We start from the raw sequence: 20,372 nt of genomic DNA on the forward strand, positions 1-20,372 counted from the left end.
CAATGTAGGGGAAGCCAAGGCGCCGAGGTGCAGAGGGTGATTGGCAGCTAGTGCACCTTTGTGAAGACAAGTAGAGGGGGAGGGGGATGGGAGCAGGGTGGGTGAAGGGGATAACATTTCAAATGTAAATACAGAGTATCTAATAAAAAATAAACAAATAAAAGAAGGCATAAAAATGTCAAAATAATTCAACCATGTTGGGATTCTGTAAACCCCACCCCACAGTTACCTGGCAATAGCCAGGTATGTCTGACTCAATATAAAAGGGACTGCTTGCCCCCTCCTCACCCTCTTGCTCTCTTTTCTTCTCCTCTTACCCTTGTTCCCTTCCCCTCTTGCCCCTCTCTTCCCATTCCCTTCCCCTTCCCTCCCCATGGACTCATGGACAGCCTCTTTTCTTCTTCTTCTTCTTCTTCTTCTTCTTCTTCTTCTTCTTCTTCTTCTTCTTCTTCTTCTTCTTCTTCTTCTTCTTCTTCTTCTCCTCTCTCTCTCTCTCTCTCTCTCTCTCTCTCTCTCTCTCTCTCTCTCTCTCTCTCCCTCCCCTCCCTATGCCCTAAATAAACTCAGAGGCAAGGGGCCCCAGAGGGAGGCACCTCTTCCCCTACACCATACCATAGCCCTCACCAAACACGTCCCTACCTTCTATTTCTTTTTATAAAACACTACAATCTAGTCACTAGAGAATTACTCATTAGAATAACAAAGAGACCCCACTCACCTGTCAGAGCAGTTAAGAGCCAAAACATTAACAAGGACCAGCACTGAGGAGAATGGAGAGCAAGGAGAACTCTGACTCACTGTCTGTGGGAAGACACAAACCTATACAGCCTCTCTGGAAGGCATCTTGGACGTTTCTTACGAAGCTAAATATAATCTTCCCATGAGACAACAACCACACTTCTTGGTATTTACTCAAACGAATTGAAAACTTATCACTACCCCTAAAAATTGTACAGAAGTATTGACAGCAGTTTTCCTGACAAAACTTGGCAGCTATGGAGCTGTCCTTCAGCCTGTAAGAGGACAGACGGTAAGCCGTGTAAAGATGTGAAGGGAATGTGCTTGTAAAAGGCAATCTGACGAGTGCAGCCGAGCACAAGGAGAAAGAGAAAGCTCACGAACTAGTGAGCTGCTTTGCAAATCAGCGTGAAGGTTCCTCATAGAACTGAAAATAGAATTACCACATGGCCCAGCTATAGTACTCTTGGGCGTACTATATTAGCACATTACACAACATTACAGAAACTATTACAACTCAATGTTAAAATAATTATGTAACTCTCACATGACCAGCTGCACTACTTACCCTTGAGTCATCATGCCGCAGAAATGCTTGCACAACCATGTTCATGGTTGTGCTGTTCATAAGGGACTGGAAATGACCCCAACCTAGATGTCCATCCACCGGTGAATAGAAAACGTGGTCCACACGCACAGTGGTGTTTTGTGCATCCACAAATTAAAATAAAACGACAGGACAGGAAGACAGATGCAGCTGGAAAGTATTATGTTAAACGACGTAAGTGGAACTCGGAGAGACAGATGCTGGATGTTTTCTCTCATGCGGAACCTGGTTTTACAATCATGTGCATGGTCATCTACATGGGGGTCATGAAACTAGAAAAGAGAGATGGACAGGGACAATCTTCAAGGAGGTAGGACTCAGGGAGAGTCATGGAGTACATCTGACAAAGTAGAACAGTGAACTAACTGTAAAGGAAGGGAACTAGCCAGAGCGAGGAAGGGTGAGTGAAGACAGGGTGGGAAGGGAGGAGAAAGAATAAAAAGGAAAAGTATATTATTCCATGTGTATGAGGGCACTATGACGAAACACATCACTTCTTCTAACCCAAAAGGTTAACAGGGAAAGAGCAAGAAAGAAAATGGGGGGATGGTGATCTGGTAGCTTCAAAGAAAAAGTGATGCCTAGACTGACACCTGTCAAGAAAAACAGGATGGGAGGGACAAGTCAGAGGAAGACATGTGTCGCACCCAACTCGACCTGCAAGGAAGACATGACACTCCGGATTCTTCTCAACAGCCTTTATTCAGGAACACCTTGATGTTGAGTACGGGAACCCGGAGCATTGAGCGCTCTATTTATCTCCCTCTAAGGGGAAAGGATGATTTGTCCCTCAAGGATTGGCGGAGCGGGGATTACCAAATTAGCATAGCGCCGCCTGGCGCCAAGAGCAGTATTGCACACTTGTAGTACATTTGTTGACCACCGTGCAAGCCAGATGTCGGTGCCATCTTAGCGGGCATGGTCGGGGAACCGCTCCCTACAGACGTGTATCAACAATGTTCTTTGTATTGCATTTTGAAGTGTATGTGTGCGTATGTGTGTGTGTGTGTGTGTATGTGTGTGTATCTGTGTGGTTGTGCACTCACACATTAAGTGCATTGCCATCAGAAGCCAGAATGAGGTCCTGGAACTAGAACTCATTGGCTGTTTTAAGCTGCCCCCATGTGGGTGCTGGGCCCTGAATTCTGATCCCGTACAAGATGAGTAAACTTTGTAACTGCTGCTAGTTAGACAGTGAAACTCTAGGGTAAGGTAATGACAGACCCAGGACATTGTGTATCTGTGAAAACCCACAGAACTGTATGGTTGACAATGTGAACCGTGATGTAAAGTATAGAATTTTGATCAATAATAATTTCTCAACATTGCCTCAGGGGTTGTAAATATAGCTGCTATGATATTTACAAGTTGTTAATGACAGGAGACTGATAAAGAAGTAGGGAGAAGATGCATCTCTGTGGATTTATCAACTTTTTCTGTACATGTAAAACTGCTGTAGAAAAATTAAGGTAACTAAAGAAGAAATGACAAGGATCCATTTGGGCCATGGATGCACACAGCAGATTGACTGAGTCTGACCCTCTTCAATTCAGGAAGACTTCCTGGAGGAGGTGAACTCTATAATCAGTCTGGAGGGGGAAGAGAAAGGGAAAGAAGATGGAGTAGAGGTGGGGGGGGGAGAACGGGAAGAAACATAAAGTAGAGGGGAGGAGGAGAAGAAGGTAAGAAAGAGGGGGAGGGGAAGGACTGTATCACGCACAGAGAAGATAAAGGTAAGTGTGAAATTGGAAACACACTGAAATGATACCACCTCGAACCAAGGAGTTCTAGCTACCACCAGAAGCTGCCAGAGTGGGTGATGCCCTGTTCACACCTCTGTTCACACCTCTGCTCACATCCCTGCCCACACCCCCTCAACACACCCCTGTTCCCATGCCTGCTCACATCCCTGTTCACACCCCTGCCCACACCCTTGCTCACACCCTGCCTATATTCTGCTCACATGCCTGATCACACCCCTGTTCACATGCCTGTTCACACCCTGTTCGCATGCCTGCTCACACCCTGCTCACATGCCTGCTCACACCCTGCTCACTTGCCTGCTCACACCCTGCCTATATTCTGTTCACATGCCTGCTCACACCCTGCTCACATGACTGTTCACACCCCTGCCCACACCCTTGCTCACACCCTGCCTATATTCTGTTCACATGCCTGCTCACACCCTGCTCACATGCCTGTTCACACCCCTGCCCACACCCTTGCTCACACCCTGCCTATATTCTGCTCACACGCCTGTTCACACCCTGCTCACATGCCTGCTCACACCCCTGCCCACACCCTTGCTCACACCCTGCCTATATTCTGCTCACATGCCTGCTCACACCCCTGCTCACATCCCTGTTCACACTCCTGTTCACACTCCTGCTCACACTCTGCTCACATGCCTGCTCACACCCCTCTGCACATACCCCTGTTCACACCCCTGCTCACACCTCTACTTCTTTTGACCCAGCGACACTGAAAGAGATGTTCTAGCTTCCAGGATAACTGCTAAATCCTTGTTGTTCCTAGACCATCAAGTCCATGGCAATTTGTTATGGAAATTACTGGAAACTGATACAAAAAAAACAAAGACAAACAATCCATTCCTGCAGCACCTCATAGCACACGCCTTGTGAATGATTCATGTAACCCTTACAAATCCTTGTACTGCTTACCCTCTTTAAACTGTCCCGATATGCATTATATTTGTTTATTTAGTCCACACAACAACAAATTAAGTCGTACTTATCTTCGTCCTGAACTGCGGTCACAGAAATGACAGCAGCGGTATTCGAGGCTGACGGTCTGACCCTAGAACTTTTGTCTTTGGACAGAAGTGGCTTGGTCTGCATGGGACATACACACATGGCCCTGTGAGCAAAGCCGTGAGCAGCATCACAGGACTCAGGAGGCAGACGCTGGGCCCTAAGGTCACTGAGGTCCAATGGGCAGCATTAGGACAACTCACCTAATGCATTTTTAAAACAGAAATAGAATTCTGGGCACGAAATAAGTTAAATCATAACACTTGCTGTGTATTAAACACCAAACAGGAAGATGTTTCATATGCAGTGTACTCGGGAGGGGTTGGGCAGAGCTGTGTCTCAGAAAGGACTCTGGGCACATTCACGGGGCTCGCTTGCTCTCTCTACTCTTCCTTTTCCTTTTAAACATAACTCTACTTAATTAAATTGCCTTACATTGGCTAGTACAGTGAACTTTAACAATCTGACTTATCCAACACAATTTAAACTAAAAAGCTTTTTGTGGTGTAGATTTTAAGCAGGAAAAAGTTAAGACTTCAAATGTATATTAGTTTTGGCTTTGTTTTTTAAAAAAATGAATGTGTGTTGTAGTATAAAAGCTTAAATCTGGGGCCAAGAAAGCCTTTTGTGATGTCTCAATGGTAATTGAATGGATCCCATAATTGCAATAGAGCCGTGGAGGGTAAAGGATCCACACAACACTCAGTGGCTGTGCAGATCTGGTGAGCATTGTGCATGCCTCAGTCTGCATGAGCCAGGATTCAAGCAGTTCCCTAAGTCTGCAGAAACATGAGGGACTCTCTGAAAAACACGGAATTAGACCCTTTATACATTAAATCCACAATTCCATAGTTTTTTAAGGAAGCATTTTCCATGAGTTAAGTGAATCACCTTATTTTTCGTAAGGTATTGATTCAGGTTCTTCAAGGTGGTAGAAACACTTCCCCATCAGACCATTAATACTTTTTAAATTGAAAACGATGTGTTATGCAATGGTGTTTTTCCTGCATGTATGTTGATATGCCACGTGAGTACCTGGTGACCATGGAGTCCAGAAGAGGGTATTAGATCCTCTGGAACTGGAGTTACAGACCATTGGGAGCTTCCTGTAGCTGCTAATAATTGAACCCAAATCCTATGGAAGAGCAACCTGTGCTCTTAGCTACCATTTCTCCAGCTCCTAGGCATTAGTCTTGAAGGGAAAAGTTGATCTTGTCATCTTTCAATTCTAGGGTATCATAGTCAGTGTTCTATTGCTGTGAAGAGACACCATGACCATGGGAACTCTTAGAGAAGAGAACATTTAATTGGGACTTACAGTTCATTGGTTCAGTCCATTATCATCATGGTGGGAAGCATGGTGGCATTCGAGCAGACATGGTGCTGGAGAAGAAGCTGAGGATTTTACTTTGGGATCCATAGGCAGTGAGAAGAGAATGAGACACACTAGACCTCGCTTGAGATTCTGAGACTTCGGAGGCCTCCGAGGCCTTCCCACAGTGACACTTACTTCAACAATGATACAGCTACTCCATCCAACAAGACCACACCTCCCAACAGTACCAGTGCCTATGAGCCTATGGTCCATTTTTATTCAAACTTTTGTCTATGGCCAAGGTCACTGAAGAACTTTGTTTTTAGAGCAGCCACTAAATTCTGAGCTTCCCTCAGCCTGCCTGGAGGGAGGACTTTCTTATAGGTTCCACTGATGCTCTTAACCAAGACTATGGTTGTGGATTTTTCAAGCTGTCTTGTAAAACAGCGTCTTAGTTTGGGTTTTACTTCCGTGAACAGACACCATGACCAAGGCAATTCTTTTAGGATCAACATTTAACTGGGGCAGGCTTACAGGTTCAGAGATTCAGTCCATTATCATCAAAACAGGGGCATGGCAGTGTCCTGGCAGGCATGGTGTGGGAGGAGCTGAGAGTTCTACATCTTCATCTGAAGGCCATTAGGAGAAGACTGACTTCCAAGCAGCTAAGAGGAAGGTCTCTTAAAGCCTGCCACCACAGTGACACACTTCCTCCCTCAAGGCTACACCTCCCAATAGTGTCACTCTCTGGGCGAAGCATATTCAAACCACCACATTCCACTCCCTGGCCCCCATAGACTTGTTTGAACACATGAGTTCATGGCGGCCATACCTAACCATAGCATGATGCAACACACATTTAGTCCAACTTCAAAAGTCCTCATACTCTATATCTGTCTTAACAATGTTAAAAGTCTGAAGCTCAAAGTATCTTCTGAGATGCATCCAATCTCTTAACTAATCCCCTAATAAATAAAAATCAAAACACAGACCACATAGCTCCAACATCACAGGATATACATTGCCATTTTGGAAACATCATGGTGAGGAAATACTAGACCAAAGCGAGACAAGAAAATCAACTTGGCAAACTCAAAACTCTGCATCTCCATGTCTGAGGTCAAAGTGCTCTTCAGATCTCCAAATCATTTCAGTTTTGTTGACTGCAACAAACTTCTTTCTCCTGGGCTTCCCCAGCAGGTATCCCACAGCTCTGGCATCTCGAACAACCCAACTTCAGCTTCACAGCTTCTTGTTCCAATGTCTCGGATCCTACAAAGGACTTGGGTCACTTTTCTAGCTCTGCCCTCTGTAGCACTCTAGGCTCTGGTTGACTCTATTCCATTGCTGCTGGTGTTCTTGGTGGTCATCCCATGAAACTGGTGTTTCCAATACACTGGGGTCTTCTGCTGCAACTAGGTGTCACCAATAGCCTCTCATAGATTCTCTTTGTGGTGTCAAGCCTCAGCTTCTTTGCATGACCCCTTCAGTCCTGGGCCATCAACTACAACTGAGGCTACACCTTCATTAATGGCCTCTCACAGTGCAGAGCCTCAGCTGCTTTCCATGACCCCTTCATGCCTTCAAAACCAGTATCGCCTGGGTGATCCTTACACATTACCAAGTCCAGCTACAACATAAGGTACAAGATGGGCTATCTCTGGAACACAGCTTCTTTGTGCTCTTAGAAAACACTTCCCAGAAGATTTTGCCTCGGTGATGCTGGTCTCTTCTTAGCCACCACTAATTTCTTAGCTCTGACTGACCAGCATCAATTGTCCCAGTGGTCCCTTCTATTCTTTACTCTAAAGCCAGCCATAGTGCCAAAACTGCCGAGCTCTGCTGTTTGCAGGAGCTGGAACATGCCTTCCTTTTTCTATTACATTATCACCAGCTTTCTGTTTTCCAACTCCTCTGCTTAAGCTTGGCTGTCCTAGAACTTGGTCTGTAGATTGTTTTTTTAACTCAGAGATCTGCATGGCTCTGTCTCTTGAATGCTGGGGTGAAAGCATGTACCACTAAGTCTGGACTGAAACTTCCTTCCTTCTAGAACTTTCTTTGTCCTAGTCTGACCTTGAATTCAGAGATCTGCTTGCCTTTGTATCCTGGGATTAAAGGTAGACACCTTTAATCATGCCTGGGCTTAAGCTTTTCATGGTCACTATGCCTCAAGATCTGGATCAAAAGCCTGTGTTCTCCATTTCTGTATTGTAGTTCATTCCAAATTCAAAGTCCAAATGAAACGATAACCAAGTAATAATACCTAACGTGATATAACTATCTCTTGTTCAACTGTAAACACATAAGCAATAAGATTAGCTGTGTGGAATCTTGCCCTGAGATCACCACTTTCTTAATCTGTTTATCTCTTTGAACACAGAATTCACCTCCACTGCACTTCCTGGTGCTCCTTTATAACTTGACCCAACATTCTGTACTTTTCCTTGCTAAGCTTGCTGTGCTTGATCAACACACTCCTCATAAGGCTGAACCACAGGATAAAGTCTAAACATTTCTTTCCCACTGAAACATCTTGGGCCAGGTCTGCACAGTTCAGATCACCTTCAGCACCAATGTTTTCCATGTTCCTACTAGAATGGTCCATTAAGCCCCACTTAAAGCTTTCCATGACTTTTCAAATCCAAAGTCCCCAAATCCACATTCTTCCAAAGAAAAACACGGTCAGGCCCATCACAGCAATACCCCAGTCCCTAATGCCAATCTCTGATAATTAGCTTTTTCTTTCTTTTTTTTTTTTTTAAATCACTAAGTACTTAACTTACTTTTTAAAAAAATTTATTTATTTATTTCATGTATATGAGTACACTGCAGCTGTCTCCAGACACACCAGAAGACGGCATCAGATCTCATTAAAGATGGTTGTGAGCCACCATGTGGTTGCTGGGATTTGAACTCAGGACTTTTGGAAGAGCAGTCAGTGCTCTTAACTGCTGAGCCATCTTTTCAGCCCGGTAATTAGCTTTTTTATTGCTGTGAACAGACACCATGACCAAGGCAACTCTTCTAAGAACAACATTTAATTGGTGCAGGCCTACAGGTCGAGAGGTTTAGTCCATTATCACCAAGGCAGGAGCACGGCAGCATGCAGGCAGACATGGTGTAGGAGGAGCTGAGAGTTCTACTGAAGACCACTAGGAGAAGACAGACTTCCAGGCAGCTAGGAGGAAGGTCTCCCTACTCAGATAGAGACACACTTCCTCCAACAAGGCCACACTTCCTAATAGTGACCATGCATATTCAAACGACACAGGGTATTAAATTATTTCAACAAAGAAAACAGCCTTTTGTTGTTTGTTAAGATGCTTAGCAGCTAAGCTGTATCTTTAGCCCCTCAACCCTTCCAATGCTCACTCAGCTTGGCAGTTCAGTTCTTGTTCTAGCCACACTCTTTACAGTGCTCTAACGCAAATGAGGCCTCGAGGAACAGAATGAACGTTTGCGCTTAATTCAATAAGACAAACTCACTTTTATCTCTTAACTCCATAGACCTGTGGGTCGGCTGACAGGATACTTTTGCTTTCTGGCATTAAACAGTGTTATCTATAAATGATGGACCAATAAAGACAGATTACAAGGTAATTCCATGAAGAAACACGTGTCTCCGGCTGCATCTCCGTTTGTTTGTTTGTTCTTAGATGGGTCTCATTCAATAAACTCCTTGGAGTCCTAGCAACACTCGTCCCTCAGTCCCCTGATTACCTTCATGCAATCTCCCCAACATTTCCATGGATATGTCTTAGGCAATGCTAGCATGCCTCAGTAGTAGCAATTTCAAGAACTGAGCTCTAGAAGACACCCGGAACTTCGGACTGCCCTGGGACTCAGCGTGGATTGTGTCCCTTCCCGGTGATCAGAGAGATCTACCCACAGGAAATGGCACACCCCTCAAAATTGACTCCCTCCAAGCTTTTCGTCTCTAAGTAACATGTGAAGGTCAGACTCTCATCTTCCGGGTGCTCCTGTGCTGTAAAAGCCTGCGGCACCACAGTGGGAGTGCTTTTCTTGCCCCGAGTCAAACATCTCTTGCCCAGCATCAAGCCTTTGTTCCTGGATCCAATGTTGAATTAGGCTCCCTCTAAACTGGTACTGAGTCTACTCCATGCACTTAATTCCAGGAAAAATACATCTATTTTTAAACTTAGGGTAAAAATAGATTCCATTTTTAAAATAAGGGTGGAAATAAACTAGGGCAAAAATATTGAAAAGCAGTCTTTCTGTTTCCCACATTTCTTGAGAAATATAGAGCAACTGTGTAAAGCACTTATCAGCAGCCCATACATGTTCCTCAACTTAGATCACCGTGATTACTTAGGCTGTACATATGTGAGTATGTGCTTTTCTAATGAGATTCTCACAGCAATCCTGTGAGGCTGAGTCTGTCCTGCATATTTTACAATTGGGACAACTGAACGCCAAACTCTGCTTACTGAGTTGTAAGTTTTAAGACTCTGGCTTCCACCTGATAGAAAGTGCTTTTCTTCACTGCAAGCCCTCTAGCTGTTGTCAAATAAAGGCAGAAATTAGTAACACTGTTATCAGAGCCTTTATGATAGGCTTACCTTAGGCACTCTCTTCATTGAATCCTTATAATAATCCTGGGAAGGAGATAGTATTGCTGCCTTTGTGGATGAAGTACTTTAGGTAGATAATGTGCAGGACTCTGGGGCTCACTGGTATAGTGGCAAGATTGCCTTCATTACTATACACCCATCTGTTTTGAGATGAACTGGCAAAAAAAAAAAAAAAAAAAAAAAAAAAAAAAAAAGGTATCGTTGTTGAATAAAATGTAAAAATCACCCTCATTACGTAAGAGCAACTAAAATATCCAAATAAAGTTTTCAAGTCATTAGTTAACAAGACAGAAAAAAAAAAGATTGCTACAGTGGGGATAAAGACTATAAAGATATGGCAAGTGGGAGGGAGGAGAGGGAAGGGTGAGAGAGGGAGGGAAAGGAGGGAGGAGCAGAGGAGGGAGAGGGAGAAAGGGAGAGAGAGAGAGAGAGCACAGTGTAGGAAACTGATCCAGTGGTAGAGGGCATTGCCAGCAATGGCATACCAAAAGATTACAGACAGCAAGAAGAATCTAAAAACAGACCCAGAACCCATTGTTCTACCAAACAGGAAGAGGAAATAGAGACATTCTCTGGGTGGGTCTGAAGTGAGTGAGAAAGGGGCGGGCCAACAGAGCAGAAACTGACTCTGGAGGAATCCATGATTCCTAAAGAAGACTATTCACCGATTCCTTCTCTATTGCTTTTCAAATATTTGCTGGGTTTTTGTTTTTGTTTTTCTTACTGAAGACATTAGTACATACTCCTTGTCAATTAATTTAGCAATAGAGACAAATATAAGAAGCAAAATTATTGCTTCCATGGAGTCTCCCTGAGCACCTGGGAAAGTGGACAGACTTGAGGTCATCAGCACCTTTTGCCTGGGAAAGGATGTTCTGTGTCTGGAAAGACAGTTGAGAGCACGGCACTGCAGGAAGGCCGGTTCTACTGGACTCACGCTGTGCCCAGATGGTAAAAACCCCAAAGAGACCACCAGGAATCACAACCCGGTGTAATCACATGAGGGTATTTATTCAAGCCTGAGCTTGGGCCACCAACCTTCCTGATGGGACAGGAAGGAGAGTGCACCCCAGGTCTAAGTGAAGGGGGTTCATAAAGGAAACAGCATCTGGTTAAAGCACAAGGAGGGAGTCCACATAAGGAGGAGCGCCTTGACCTGGGAAAGACTTAGGTTTTCTTAGCCCACTCTGTTATCAGCCAGATGCAGCTGCGCTGTCTAGATTGCAGTTGCCAGGGACATTTGGTGATTTTCTTTTCAGACCTTGGCGGAGGGGGCCATGCCTCTCTAAGGGCAAGTCACCTTAGAATGGAGTCTTAAGAACAAAATGGAGTTTATCTGCTACCTTTGTCCCTTCACTTAGACAGTCCACCGTCCTCGGCAACTTCACAGTGCAGCACCCAGACGGCTCTCACGTCTTTGTAAAAACAGAGGCACTTCGTGTTCTCCAGAAGCAAGAGGTGAAATTTATGGATCAAATTTGTTTTTCTCTTACCTCAAAGTGGAAATGTCAGGTGTTGGGCACTTGTGCCTTCTAAGCTGTCCTCAGAGGGCTGGAAGACCTTAGCTCAGACAGAACAAAACTTCAGTTCCCAATAAGTACTTCTGTATGGTGAAGTGTGGGGTACATTTCTTTCATCTTTTAGCCATTATATATTCACCCTTTCATCAACAAACATTGTAATTATAAATATACCATCTTTTGCTTGTCTTTTGAAAATTGGCATACCATGTAATGGGTGTAATTACTGTACTTTGTTACATACTTTGTGTTTGCTATTTCTTCCTAACCCCCCACCACCAGCCTCCTCTCTTCCCAGGATGTCACCACCACCCATCTCCCCTTTTCTTTCAGCATAATGGTTTTTAAGAACATAAATAATGTCACACTGAAATATTTCTCATTCTCAACGTTCTACAATTTATTCTAGCCAGTAAGTATTAATAAATGTGATTGATGCTTTGTCAACATGTAGATCATCATTGCACATGTAAATTAATCCATACATAATGTACGTAAACATACATGTGCCGTTTCTGAGTGGAACTTTTATCAAATAAATTAATTTTGTACTGGGTCGTTGACAAGCTGCTAAGAGCTGAGGAAGCACCAACTGATAATTGCCTATTCACAAAGAACAACAGTTCTTTATTTAACGTTTTGTATTTCAGCCTTGTAGGCAAAGTTCACTGCACTGTTCATAGCTGTTTGTACAGACTGGTTGTGAAAGAATAGTATTCAGGTTTGTTTAATCAGTTCCCTGCAGAATTCAGTAATAACCTTGGAGCTGAACTTTAAAATGCTGCTTTATTATTTATGTAGAATGATCTTTTTTTTTCCACTTAAGGAATATCTGTTGATTCAAATAAGCATTTTGTTCAAGAGTACAACCTAAATAAAAATCACAGGATCAAAACACACTGATAAAGTTTCTACCAGGTTCTGAATCCAAAGAGATTAAGAAATAGATCTGTCGGAGGCTAGACAGATGGCTCAGAGGTACGGAGTGTTGAGTTTGATTCCTAGCTCCCTTACCCTCATAGGTGCCTGTAACTCCTGTTCCAGGGGATCTGTTGCCCGCTTCTGACCTCTTCAGCACCACACACACACACACACACACACACACACACACTCACACTCACACACACGTCAAAGAGACATATATCCAGATAAGACATTCATACAATAAAAATGTTTAAAGGAAACAGATCCGTCCAAACTCTTGATGGCTATGGCACTGCGGAAGGAGTCTGAGGAAGGCCAATTAGAACTATAGTTGTAATCAACCCCCAAAGGCTCGGTGAAGAAGTGGGGATGCAGAGCCATCAGAATGAATAACTGAGTCAGTGATGAAGGAGAACAGGATGAAGCAAGTAGTGACGACTAAAGTACAAGAATCGCTAGAACATTCTTCTTGCAGGATCTAAAATTCCCTGAAGCCCCAAGGCATTCGCCACATGTTCCATGCAGCTCCTCCTCCCCCGACGCCCAAAAGGGACAATACTAAGAAAATGCCCTCTCTCCTCTATGCCTCCTCTCAGCCCTTTCTTCTGAGGACAGGAGTCAAACTTCCTGATAACTTCCTGGCATGTTCCTCTCTTGTCTTCAGTGGAGTTAGTGTAGTCACAACTAAGAATTTCTACCATCTCCTGATTTCAGTGCCTTCAGGTAGAGCTTGATTCAGTCTCACCTGCGTGTGTCACCACGGGAGCCGCTCACTGTGTTAAGTTCTTGAATATTGAGCAAGTCTAGGAAGCGGTTCAAGTTAGGCCTACTTGAACTTCCAGCTAGAAGAATAGGAAGATGAATTTTAAACAAAAGGAAACAAAACAACAGCAACTCCAAACAAAAGCAGTGTTAAATTTTATACCATGGTAAATAAGGTGTCTGAAAGGTTGAAAACCAAATGTATAATGAGGATACTCATTAATCTCAGCCAAAATGGAGGCTGTGTTCCAGAGAAGACAAAGTCAATAGGGGAAAGAAAGAAGAAAGAATATTCCAGACAAAAGGAAGAGTCAGTTCTACGGCACACTCAGTGAATGGAAAAGGAAGCAAAGTCGGTTTGGTTGGGCACTGAGACACATGGAAAGATTCTGGCTAAGAAAACTCGGGTCAGCACCCTTCCAGGTGGCTCTCACAGGCCTGGAGCAAACGGTTAGAATGTTCCAGCTTTCTCTCTTCCGAGAATCCTGGGAAGCGTTACTGCAGCTGCAGGACCACAGCCAGTCAAGATTCTGAGTACACAGTGTACCCTGTACTGACTCAGCATGTCGCATGCAGCTTTCGAGACTGCACTGTGGGAGCAGTAAGGGTCCTAGCAGCAGGCTGGGGTGAGTATTCCAGGCAGGTCGGAGGGAGGTTCTATTTTTACTCATAAATAAAATCGGTGGGGGAGAAAGGAGGAAGAGAGGGAGGGAGGGAGGGAGGGAGGGAGAGAGAGAACACTGTTTTTCTTCTGTGATAGGTCACCTGTCTGAAGGTGACACCTTTGCTAAAGACAGGAGCTCTGACCTGACTCCTCAGAGAATAATAGTCCATTGTGTGAACGTGCCACATTTACATTATCAGCTGATGGGCATTGGCTGTTTCCATTTCCTGGCTACTGTGAATAGAGCAGCAATAGATAAACAAGTATCTCTATAGAAAGATACAGAGCCCTTTTGACATATCCTTAGGAGTGCTTTGGCTGGATCTTAGGTAGATCTATGTTCAGATACTTGAGGAACCTGTACCCTGATTCGAGTGGTGGCTGTACAACTTTACACCAGTCGTAGAGGTCCCTCTCCCCACATCCTCACCAGCATCTGCTGCCATTTGTTTTTTTTTTTTTTTTTTTTTTTTTGTCTTGGCCATACTGATCCTGATGGCTATCGATGCTCAATAGTCCCCTAAGTGTTTCTCGGTCGTTTGTGTTTTATCTTTGAGAACTCTCTGTTTAGTCCCATGCCCCATATTTTTAAAATATTGTGATATGTATTTTCTTGTTTAGTTCTGAGTTCTTTTTATAGTCTATTCACTAACCCTCTGTCAGCTGTGCAACCGGTTAAGTTGGGTTTTTTCCCCTGTTCTGTAGGCTGCCTCTTCATTTCAACGATCACATCCTTTGCTCTTCAGGTTTTGTGAGGTCCCATTCATCCGTTGTTGGTCTTAATGTTTGTGCCATCAGAGTCCCGTTCAGAGAATCCTTTGCTGTGCCTATAAATTCAAACCTATTCCCTACTTCCTCCGCTACTGGTTTTAGGGTATTTGGTCTTCTGTTGACATCTGTGGTCCATTTGTAGTTGACTTTTGGGCAGTGTGATTAAAAATGGATCTCTTCTTATCCTTCTGAACACAGCTTCCCAGCTTGACCAGTACCTTTTTTTTTTTTCTTTTTTGAAGATATTGTCTTTTGTTTTCAGTGTGAATTTTTGGTATCTTCAGGTGTGTGGACTTATGTCTGGGTTCTCAGTTCTGTTCCATTGACGAGGGCCGGTTTGTATGCCAACTTCGTACTTCTATTTATTCCTCTAGCCTCACAGCCCAGGCAGAATTGGGAATGGTGGGATCTCCACAGACTTCTTTATTGTTCAGGATCATTTTAGACAAACTGAATTTTCAGTATTTCAATACGAAGTTTAACGTTATTATTTCAATTTCTGTGGGGAGTTATGTTGGAATGTTGATGGAGAGTGTGCTGAATCTTCATATTGCTTTTGGTGGGATGGCCATTTTTACAATGTTTACCTAGCAATCTACGAGTATTAAAGTTATTTCCATCCTCAGCTATCTCCTTACATTCTTTCTTCAGCATCTTAAAGTTTTTATTATACAAGCTTTTCGTTTCCTTACAGCCATTCTGAGATGTTTATTGAAGCTACTGTAGATGATATTGGGTTTTTCATTGTTGCTGTTGGTGGTGGTAGTGGTTTTATATTTTTGGTTTTTATTTTTTCTTTCCTTGTGTATTTGTCGGCTGGATTGGGAAGCTACTGATTTTTGTGTGTTGATTTTATATTTGGTTATTTTGTTGGATGTATGTATTAGCATTAGAAATTTCTTAGTAGAGTATTTAGGTATAGAATCAAATCATCTGCACAAGGATATTCTGACATCTTCCTTCCTATTTGTAACTCCTTGTTCTTCAGCCATCTTATTGCTCTAGCCAAGACTCCAAGAGCTACACAGAACAGGGATAGAGAGAGTGCACATCTTTGTCTTGTTCCTGATTTTAGTGGGAATGCTTTGAGTCTCTCTGGGTTTGGAAGGATGTTAGCAGTAGGCTTGTTGCAAATTGACTTTACTGTGGAGCAACATGGCCCTCATACGCCTCGCTCTTCAGGACTTTGATCACGGAGATGTTAGATTTTATCAAAGGCCTTTCTGTGTCCAATGAGATGATTTCTACCCTTTAACTTATGTGGTGGATGATGTTTATTGATTTATGTATTTTGAGGCATTCTTATTCCTCTCTAATGAAGCTGATTTTATTATGATGTGTAATCTTTTTGATGGGCTGTCATATTCAGTCCCCAAGTTTTTTTTTTTTTTTCCTCTAGGATACTTGCATATATATTCCTCAAAGATTCTGGCCTTTGGCTTTGTTTTTGCTGTGTTTTCATCTGGGTTTGGTGTTAGGGTAATACTGGCTTTGTAAAAAGAATTTGGAAATATTCCTTCAGTCTCAGTTTTATGGAACAGTTTTAGGAGTATTGGTGTTAGTTATTGTAGAAGGTCTGGTAGAATTCTGCACTGAATCCATCTTGTCTGCTACTTCTATTTAATTGGGCATTATGAACCTGTTTAATTTATTTACTTCCTCTTGATTTTACTTTGATAGGTCAAATATTCATCCATCTTTCTAGGTTTTTCAGTTTAGTAGAATACAATTTTTTAAACAAATATGACCTTATAATATCTGTTCTAACATCTTCCCCTTCATCTTTAATTCTATTAATCTGCATCATCTTTCTTTGGGATAATTTGGCTAAATATCAGTCTTGTTAATTTTTTCAAGGAACAAACTCTTCTTATTGATTCTTTGTGTTACTCTTTCATTTCTATTTATTAGTTTCATCCCTGAGTTTGATTACTTATTTTAGTTTTTCGTTCTTGTTTTCCCAAGGCTTTTAACTAGACAGGGTTGGGTAATGGGGAAGGGAGGGGCTAATTATAGAAGTCTTTAACTAAACCTTTGGCTTGGTAGTTTTCCTGCCAGGTTATCAGCTACACCCGTTTTAGTAGCCAGATACCTATTGTCTAAACCAAAGATAAAATTACTTTAGTCACAGTTAGCAAAGGGTCACTAAATGGTCATGGCATTTCACTGTTTTAGCCCATGGATAACACTACAGTCTTACAAGAAATGAATTCATCTTATTTAAAGTTTACACATGAAAATAAGGCTTAACTGGTTTCAATGGCCTGATAAACATACAAGCAAAGATGCTGGTAAAGAGATAAACAATGGCCCAGCAGCTCAGATTAAAATCTAGGATGAACAAGTCAGGTTGGCAGGAACTCTGCTCCACAGGGTCATGAGAACCCCAGGGCTCTCAGCATCTTCTAATGTACCGCCCTCATCTGCACGATCATAACTGACTTGTGGTGAAGAGTAAGAGCCTGCAGAAAGCAGGCTACAACTGGTTAGAACAGGTTATGTGCATCTTCTACTTTAATTCCACATGCCCATTACCAAAGGACTCTGCAAAGAAGTACCTGACTGTGGTTCCATTGCCATGGGAGAGGCAGGGAAGTGATTTTGATGGCCAGTCTGGTACAAGTAATATTAAAAAGTTGACCCTATGATGTAAGATACCATTAGATCTCATCTCATGTACCTGACTTTACAGGTCTCCAAGCTCAATCTCAAACTCCCTGCAACAAAGTAAGTCAGAAAAATATAAGCTAGGCTGTGTTATTCTTCTGCTCAAATTCCTGCAGTGGCCTCCCTCCTCATCAAGAACACAAGCAGAAATCTTTACCATTACTGCCTGGTCCCATCTTTAACTATGGCTCACGCTGCATTTCCCTCTTCTGCCTGTTGTCCACCTTTCTCCAGACATATTGGGCAGTCTGCTCCTTCTTACGGAGGTAAAGCATGCAATCTCAGCGAGAGCTTTTGCAGGTGATGGGACAAGAAGAAGGCAGTTAAAAAGAACCTCAAAAGAGCATCATAGGAGGATGAAAGAGTCCTCTCTGGACATTCCAGAGTAGGTCTGAGGGACCTATGGGAGGTTGTAGATAACATCAGATTGCAATGTGAAAAGGTTGAACATGCATGGCTTAGCATGACAGGGAGACTAACAGGGGAATGAATGAAACACACCGTGTAGGGCAGAATAAACGAAGCACAATGAGGAGGCAAAATATGATGAGGATTCAGAGATAGGGAGGAGGCATTCTTTTAAAGCAAGGCTATGCAAGACAATGCAAGGACCCTGGATTTCTCTAGAATTCAATGCCCAGAAGCCACTGGAACTCTGAGAGCTCTAACTGATCTTAGCTGTAAAGGATATATAGACAGTGAACTATAGACCCTAAGCCCGGAGGCAAGAAAATAAATTGAGATGTCTTGCTCTATACCGTTCTACTGTCTTTACTTGCATTGATGACTTTCAGTTTCTCATTTGTTCTCAGATGTCACCTATTCCATTAATAAATTATTAAATGAATGATATATGTTTTAACATATTTTAGTATGTTCTTCCAACCAGCATTAGTGAGCACTTATCAAAGCATTTGCAAGGTGCCACACTACATTTGACTCAAATGTTACTGAGGTATTGTTCCTATCATTAAGAAGTTGTTAGTAGTTCACTGGGGAAGAAGTTACACCTATAACTAAGACCCAACAAAAAGTGCCAAGCTCTATGAAAGAGTTAAAATAAACTCCCAGATAGAAAAACTATGTATGAATATTTGGTGATAGTTTGTCTTGGTTGTTGCCTCTGGGTGGATTTCTTAGTGTCTTAGTTAAGGTTTTATTGCTGTGAACAGACACCATGACCAAGGCAAGTCTTATAAATAACAACATTTAATTGAGGCTGACTTACATGTTCAGAGGTTCAGTTCATTATCATCAAGACAAGAGCATGGCAGCATCCAGGCAGGCATGGTGCAGGAGAAACTGAGAGTTCTACATCTTCATCCAAAGGAAACCAGGAACAGACTGAGCATCCTCAGGCAGCTAAGAGGAGTGTCTCCAAGTCCAGCCCCAGAGGGATACACTTCCTCCAACAAGGTCATACCTTCTAATAGTGCCACTCCCTGAGCCAAACATATGCAAACCATCACATTGAAGACATTTCCAGGGGAAAAAACTTCCTGAGAGCAGAAGTTACCCAGATAAAAGAAGTCCAGTAATGGCTGCCACCACACTGGAAATGCTGAGAACTATAACTAGCCATTCAGTAGACAATGCTTTAGTCATTTTGGAAATTTGGGGAGAAACATAGCCAGCCATCTGGTCAACAAGGCTCAATGCCTCCACAATCCCAATCTGTCACAAAGACATGGAGGATTCTTGGAGAGCCTTTGGTGGCCAGCAGTCTTCCTAAAGAACCCTTTACAACCATGTAGATTTATTAGAATCTTGTACAGCACTCAGCACTTTCTTGCCAGGGTCTGGCCTAGTTCAGCTTCCTGGGGTGAGCAGGATTGACCTTTGTTGCCTCTCTTCACACTATCTAAGGTAAATTGCTTTTTTTTTTTTTTTTTTTTTTTTTTTTTTGTATCAGGAAGAATAAATGCCAATACTTGGGTTGAGGGTTATGAGAGAAACAGATGAGACTTTACCAGAGAAGACGCAGGCACAAGCAAGCATAACAGACAATTCACGTTTTCTTCCAAGTCTCATTGTTCTGTTTTATTCATACCTGGGCTGATCACAGTCTGGAGGCAAGTGCGGGGATGGTGTGGCTCTTTGGTGATTCGAGGTTTATTACAAATCTGCTTTTAAGATTTAAAAGCAAAGTGTGGAGTTGAAATGAAATTTGATCGGCCATAAGAGAGGCTGTTTCATCTGTGGAGATTTTGAATTAAGTGAACTCTCATAGTTTTCTTTCTCTAACAGTCTGAGTCGGTTTGTTTTCATCAGTCTGAATCCCCTTCCTGGGTATTTTTTACATTCACATCTATGTTAGTCAGCATCATATGGAGAAAGAATGTTATAAATGGATATATTAGATGGGCTTGTATGATTTAGTCCGTGTTGGTATCTATTCCCCCTGATTCAAATATGCAATTCACCCTTAGGATAGCAATGATATCACCCTTATAATAGAGATAATAAAGCTTGCATCCACTTGCCTCAGGAAGTTGAGATGGGGCAGTGGTGTGTATAATGTGGAACTTTGGCTGTCTGAATACTTATAACCCACTGGCAGCTTTAAAAATATCCCAGACTACATAATACAAAGCAGAAATATTTGATTTTTGTTTTTGCTGTTTGTTTTTCAAGACAGAGTTTCTCTGTGTAGCCCTGGCTGTCCTAGAACTGGCTCTGTAGACCAGGCTGGCCTCAAACTCAGAGATCTACCACCCTCTGTCTCCCAAGTGCTGGGATTAAAGGCCCTTGACACCACTTCCTGATTTTTAAACAAGGAGCTGAAGAACTATATAGTGTATGTTCAAAGACAAATGTGGGGTTAGTCCAGCCATGACTCGGTAACAGAATGGAACACTTGTTGGTAGAGTTCACCCTTAGAATTCATGAGGAGGTGATGTCCGTACACTCCAGCAACTCCATGATGCTGCCAGGAAAAGAATTAAAGCCAGGCATGGTGATCCTATCAATTGTGGGCGCTGAGGGAGGAGGACCATGTGTAACCTGCCTAGGCTATGTGTTGAGTTTTGGGCTAGCCTGAG

The sequence above is a fragment of the Micromys minutus genome, assembly GCF_963924665.1.
Source record: "Micromys minutus genome assembly, chromosome: 21".
Classification (NCBI taxonomy): Eukaryota; Metazoa; Chordata; class Mammalia; order Rodentia; family Muridae; genus Micromys; species Micromys minutus.